The sequence below is a fragment of the Rousettus aegyptiacus genome, unplaced genomic scaffold (assembly GCF_014176215.1).
Source record: "Rousettus aegyptiacus isolate mRouAeg1 unplaced genomic scaffold, mRouAeg1.p scaffold_m13_p_5, whole genome shotgun sequence".
Taxonomy (NCBI): Eukaryota; Metazoa; Chordata; class Mammalia; order Chiroptera; family Pteropodidae; genus Rousettus; species Rousettus aegyptiacus.
The window spans coordinates 38,750,344-38,757,856 of NW_023416308.1; the positions used below are offsets into that span (position 1 = coordinate 38,750,344).

Sequence of the window (7,513 nt, forward strand, 5' to 3'; positions counted from 1 at the left end):
TGTAGTTGAGGATCCTACATTAGAACTTAAAACATCAGCTCTAGGCCAACTTTTTTTTACTTAACTTGGTCAAACCCAATGAGCAAGCACTGTAATGGGCACTAGCAAGATACCACCTGGTATCTCAGAACACAGAGGATATGAGAGGAACAGAGAACTTAGAGGCTACTTTTTCTAATGACCTTATTTTATGGATGTGAGCAGAGCTCCCTCACAAAATGAAGGCCTGGAGTTAAAATGCAGGTACTTAATTTCAAATCCAATGCTCTTTTCACTATACTCAACTCTCTGAAATAATAGGCAACATGCCTCCCCTCAAAGACCTTACGTGTATTTAAAACAAAAAGAACCCAGCTTTGTGCAGTGGCAGTATCATAGCCAATAAAGTTTATCTGAGGCATGATTATTGCTAATTGGAAAGAAAGAAAGAAAGAAAGAAAGAAAGAAAGAAAGAAAGAAAGGAGGGAGGGAGGGAGGGAGGGAGGGAGGGAGGGAGGGAGGGAGGGAGGGAGGAGGGAAGGAAGGAAGGAAGGAAGGCAGGAAGGAAGGAAGGAAGGAAGGAAGGAAGGAAGGAAGGAAGGAAGGAAGGAAGGACCTAAACATTGTTTTTCATCCACGAAAGATATAAAAGTACATATTCATCCTACTATTAGAAAAATGGGATAATCTTTCTTAAAGACTGATAGAAAAAGCCCTGTATGCATTATGAGAATGCAATTTCCTGCAGACTTAAAGGCCAGATAACAAAAAGCTGACTTTCAGCTTCTGAAGGCAAAGGTTGACTCAGGAAATAAAAAAGAAGAGCTCTCACTTCTGTTGAAAAGAAATTTTCATTTTATTTGCCTATTGCAGTTTACTTTCTAAACATTACCCCAGAAAAGCTATCTGGGGCCATAATATTGAGGGTCCAATTGCTTTAAATAAGTGCAAGAATCAACACAATTGTTTAGAATCCTTAAAGAAACATATTCATGAATTCTCAAACAATTAGTTTTTTTTTCCTGTGAAATCCTTTATGAGAAACTAAATGCACAGATATTTGAGGTGCAGAGGTAACATAATAGAATGATAATTTCTCATTATAGCACCTCAACCATGGGTCTTAACCATCTCTTTGGGCCAGCTATCATAATATACATAGACATCAGAAAAGAGAGGTTAAAGAGTTTTATTAAAAAAAATCTTATATTTCTCCAAAGCTCATTGGACTATATATTATTTAGACTAAGTTTTCTACCTAGAGTTCTTGATGTATATTTACTTGTTAAAACAACTTCCAAGACCATCGATTATGCCCTATAACACACTTCAAACAATTATGAAATGTTATGGTTTATTATGATGTTACAAGATGTCAAGTCCAACTTTCTATTGGCTGCTTAAATCCCTACTGTGGTACCTTATAAAGTGGCTCTTCTAGTCTCTACTAGAGTACCATCAAAGAAAACCTACTGCTTTCCAAAGTCACCTAACCAATTTGTGCATTACTACTATCCTATAGATTGTGTGTGGTTTCGCTTTTTGAGATAACAAAAACCATATCGGTTCCTTCCTCCACATGACAGTTCAAGTCAACAGACATTTCTTGAATGTTTGTCAGGCATTCATTGTCAGGCCAGATAATGAATGAATGAATGGATGAATGAGGCGTGGTCCTTGTTTTAGAGATATTTACATTATAATGAGGAGACAGATGTGCACTAGTACATTTAGAGTGTTCAGATATACAGAAAGAGGTATTTAAACCGAATTTGGGGAGTTAGACAAAGTCTTAAATGGATTTTTAAGGACAAATAGGAGTTAGCCAAAGAATAAATTCCTTAAAAGAAAAAAATTAAGAAAATATACAGAAATCACTCTTGTGGCAGAGTAAACAAACAAAGGTAGAAGAGGCAATACCATTTAAAAATTTATTTCCTTTATCCAGGTGAAAAATGATGAAAATCTGAGTTAATTCATATTAATGTATATACATTTAAGAAATATTCAAGAAGTATAATTGTCAGGCCTGGATAACTAATTTGATGTAGATGGTAAAGGAGAGGTGGCAATTTCAAGATGACTCTGGCTTCTAACTTGATCAGCTGGACGGCTGTTGATACTGCCAATTATTGATATACCAAGCTGGAGGTATTAGAATGAGTTGAAGCTAGATTTGTTTGATGTAACTTTAAAATACCAGTTAAGATAAATAGTTAGTAACTAGATACAAGGCAGCAACTCAGAGGAAGTATTGAATTTAGAGAAGCAAATTCAATATCTAAGTGAATAATATGAGCTTAAGGGTATGTAAGATCATCCAGTTACAGAACACAACCTGAGAAAGGAGAAGCATAAAAATAAAACCCTGAGGGACAATAACATTTAATATGATTTCTAATAGCTGGAGATAGTCATTGAATTCCTCCTGGGTCTTTTTTTTTTTCTAGAATAAACATTCACAGATCTTTTCATTGTATCTTCTTTCAATTGCTTCTGAGTATGTTTCACTTTGCCAATTTCCCTCATAAAATGGAATGCTCTCAATTGATACTCATCTGTGAACTGGGGACTGGCCAAAGATGAAAATATCATCTCCATTCTAGGTGGCATAAGTAGCGTAGATGGTTAACAATTCAGCATGTGTCTACTTCCACAATGTCACTAGAAAGCAGTTGCCCATCCAAGAACTACATTTCATACTCTTTCTTGCTAAACATGAGAGAAAATGATGTCTGATACCTTTGGCCCAAATATTTTTTATGAAGCAGAGGTCCATTCCCTCTCCACGCTTTATTTCCTCACCTTTAAGCTAGATGCAAATGATAGTGAGGCCAAAGCTTAGAGAATCACTGAGGAAATCTAGGACATGGTTTTTCATGTGGAGGAAAACAACACATAAGAAAGGACAGTTAAGTGAGCAAGAATTTAATTTAAATTACATTAAACCACGGACATTTAAGAGTCTATTTTTTATAGCAGCTATTACCCTAATACCATACATTTATTGAAACAGCATTAAAAAAATTAATTTTGAAAGGAGGAATATCATACCAATACTGTATCACCTGAAACTCATCACATTTACAAGCTAAGATTTCTCCCATTTGTAATTATGCATTAGCTTTTGGATCCAGTTGTGGTACTTTACATTTAACCCTATTAGATTTTATTTTATTTTATTAGATTTAGCTGATCTCTGAATATTTCAGGTATCTGTTTGGAATTTGATTTTTTTTAATCCAGTATATTAAGTTTTCTATTCAACTCTCTGGCATCTACAAATTTGATCAAGGTTTCTATCTTTGAAACATTAACAAAAATAATTGAAAAGTTAAGCTTGGACTAACATTTCCAGAAATGTTCTCATAATTGCTTTCCTTGTGAGCTCTCTATGGATCTTTCCCAACTCTGGCAATACCTCCTCTAATTGGAGCATACTTACATCATTCTATTCAACTACTGCTTTGAGTTTTGCAGGACTTGAAGATGAGAAAGATCAAAAGAATAAAATTGGAATACTATCAAAGGGAGTCTATTCTCCTCTTTTCAACTCCTTAACCCAGGTTTTTCACCAGTTCCAAATCATCCCTTTGGATGCAATGGCATCAGCCTCTCTGCTGATCTTTTTCCTCTCCCATTTATCCTAGACGTCTCTTTCACATTTCTTTCTCTAAAACCAATCTGCTGGTGTCACTCTCTTGCTAAAGATATCCAATGAATCCCCATTAAATCCATTTTTTTTTAAATTTTCATCCAAAGGCCTTTTTGACTTAGACCTCAACGATCTACCCAGACTCATTTTCCTCCAATCCATCATAAACTTCTTGTCATTCACTAAATATCTTAGGTATTTCAACAAGCCTCTTCCTTGTAAATATTATCTGGCTTTAACTGACATTTCCACTCCTTTCCTACCTCCCCTCAGACAGAATTAATTGCCTTCTCTATGCTTTCAGTTACCCTGCTCAACTTCATTATTTACAGGTCCTTCACTAGCCTGTGAGCATACTGGGGTTTTAGCTCTTAGCCCAGTATGTGCTTCACAGTTGGTGCTCAATAAATATTTGCTGAAATAATGAGTGATGAAAGTGAAACACAAATGGTGAGTGAATGGAAAAGATGGTAAAAAGTGGAAGACACTGCTCTGACATAGAAACAAAAAATTCAAATTGCCAATGTTTATGCAGTAGAAGGAGAAACATGCATGTGTTATTGTCCACTGATCACTATGTGACTTTAAGAAATAGCAATTTTTTTTTCCAGAATGACTGAAGGTCACATATAGACATGGAGCTTTATCATTACAGGTCCTAGACATACATTGATACATGCAATAGATCCAGAAATTCACTCTACAATTAAATATAAATATATTTAGGAAGCATGAAAAGTCTTTAATATTTAAATCCTTAAAATTAGTTCTAAAATCAGGATTCTTCTTATACCTGGTCAGGTCAGATTTTTGTTAACTATTTATTGTTGTTTTGATAACATAATAAAGAATATCAATAAAATATGTCCAAATACCTGGACACAAATTGACTAAAAAGAATAAATTCCATAATTAGTCTGGGAGTACAAAGCAGGGTTAATTTCATTACATAATAGTTTCAAAAGGGAACAAGCTGTCTTCCTTTTAAATCTCGATTAAAGGTGTACGTAGGAATGGTATCCTACTCAACACTCCTTGTGGATTTCTTCCCATGATTTGACTTCCCTTGAGTAGTTGGTGTGATTAACTGGGCTAGTTTCATTCATAATTGTCCTGAAGCCCTTTGTGTTTTCTAACTGCTTTGCAATTGTTTTTTTCTTAGAATGTTCATAAAAATGAACCCATTGGGTGGTGTGGTGGAGCAAACTCAGCTCAGGGAGGTTGTGGCTAACAGACCTAGAATAAAATCATAGAAAATGTTTCTAATTTTTTAAGGTACTTGGAGTTCTCTATTTAAAATATTTTCATTACAAAATTCAAAAATGTCCAAAAGATGAGTAAGATTAGTTTTCTCTTTTTGGACTTAGGAGAGGGCTGCCAGATAAAATGTAGGATGTCTAATTAAATTTAAATTTCAGATAAATGGTATTTTTTTTTTAGTATAAGTATATCCTATTAATACCAGGAGTCCTGTATTTTTATTTGCTAAATATGGGAATTCTAACTTAAGAAGACATTTTTCGCCTAGAACAGTGTGAACTCGGGCAAAAAAAAATCTTATTTTTTTCTGGATTGAAATTCCCTCACCTCTAAAAATAAAATGTTGTATTACATGATGCCTGTAAGTGAATTCTACTACTAACTAGGCTATGATACAACATCTTTCTAACATCTAAGAATGACCTAGGATTACAATTACAGTGTCATAGAAAGAGTGTTCTATTTGTAATCAAAAGACCTAAGTTTGAATCCCACATGTATTACTAACTATGTCTTCTTAGGCAATTAAATCCTTAGAGTCTCAGATTCTTTATCTACAAAAATGAGATAAGATATTTATTATAAAGATCAAAGTAGTTAATGAGTCCAGAAGTGCTTGGGTCTATGTAAAGTTATGAACAAATGAAGACTTATTGGAAAGTTACTCAATTCATACCAGAAGTTACTCTCAACCAATGTTGAAGTAAATTATTATAAAAACTATAGGAAAACCCACAAAACCCAACCAAAATAAAGAAAACAGAAACACATGGACAAGGAACCAATGAAAACACTGAGCTACCAGAAAGCAAAAGATAAAATGGCTATAAGAAGACCTCATATTTCAATAATTACCCTAAATGTAAATGAACTGAACTTACCAATAAAAAGGCACAGAGTTGCAGAATAGATCAACAAACAAAACCCAAACATATGCTGCCTCAAGGAGACATATCTCAGCTCCAAAGTCAAATATAGACTCAAAGTGAAAGGATAGAAAATGATATTTCAAGCAAATGGCATTCAGGGAAAAGTGAGAGTAGCGGTACAATTATCAGATGAAACAGACTTTAAAATTTAAAAGGTAAAGAAAGATATTGAGGGACACTTCATAATGATAAAGGGAATCATGCACCAAGGAGAAATAACACATTAATATCTATGCTCCCAATCAGGGAACCCAGAAATATGTAAAGCAAATATAAATAGAACTAAAGGGAGAAACAGACCAAAACACCATCATAGTAAGGGGCCTAAACACCCCACTGTCAGATATGAACGGATTACCCAAACAGAAAATCAACAAGAAAATAACTTCTTTAAATGACACATTAGACCAACTAGGCATAACTGACATTTACAGAGCCCTTCATCCCAAAACAGCTATTTATACATTCTTCTCTAGTGCACATGAAACATTCTCAAGAATCGACCACATACTGGAACACAGAAATAGCCTCAACAAATATAAGAGGGTGAAAATCATACTAATCATATTCTCTGATCATAATGCTTTGATACTGGAGATCAACCGTAAAAAGAAAGCAGAAGAACAAATACATGGATATTAAACAATATGCTACTGATGAAGAACAGGGTCAGAGAAGTAATAAAAAGAGAAATCAAGAAATACATAGAAATGAATGATAATGATAGTAAACATATCAAAACTTTTGGGAATGGCAAAAGTGGTCACAAAAGGAAAGTTCATATCATTACAGGCCTATCTCAAAAAAAAAAAAAAAAAAAAAAGAACGAGCCCAAATAAACAACCTAATGCTTCACCTTAGAAAACTAGAAAAGAAACAACAAATGAAGCCTAAAGTCAGCAGAAGAAAAGAAATCATCAAAATAAGAGCAGAAATAAATGAAATTGAATACAACAACAACAACAAACAATAGAAAAAAATAAATGCAAACAGCTACCAAACATATAAAAAGGTGTTCAACATCGCTAGCTCTTAGGGAAATGCAAAACAAAACCACAATGAGATACCATCTCACACCTGCTAGAATAGCAACAATCAACAGGACAAGTAATAATAAGTGTTGGAGAGGATGAGGAGAAAAAGGAACTTTCATACACTGCTGGTGGGACTGCAAATTGATATAGCCACTATGGAAAACAGTATGGAGTTTCCTCAAAAAGCTAAGAATTGATCTACTATATGATCCAGCAACTTTGGGGTTATTTACCCCAAAGTCTTGAAACTTATATCCGAAAAGATATTTGTACACCAGTGTTCATAGCAGCATTGTTCATGGTGGCCAGAACATGGAAGCAACTGAAGTTTCCTATGATAGAGGATTGGATAACGAAGCGGTGGTACATATATACAATGGAATATTACACAGCCGTAAGAAGAGATAAAATACTGCCACTTACAACGACATGGATGGACCTCGAGATAATCATGCTAAGTGAAATAAGCCAGACAGAAAAATTTAAAAACCACCTGATATCACTTATATGTGGGATATAAACCTAAAAGCAACAAGCGAACAAGACAAACAGAGGCTTATGGATATGGACAATAGACTAGTGGTTACCAGAAGTTAGGAGGGATGGGGTAAGGGAAAGGTAGATGGGGTGAAAGGGTTCAAATATGTGGTGACATT

The 7,513-nt window shown here is 34.5% G+C and overlaps 1 pseudogene; it reads left to right on the top strand.

The window, feature by feature from the left end:
- The first annotated feature begins 352 nt into the window (after positions 1-352).
- LOC118603257 lies at positions 353-436 on the top strand (annotated as a pseudogene).
- Positions 437-7,513: the final 7,077 nt, after the last annotated feature.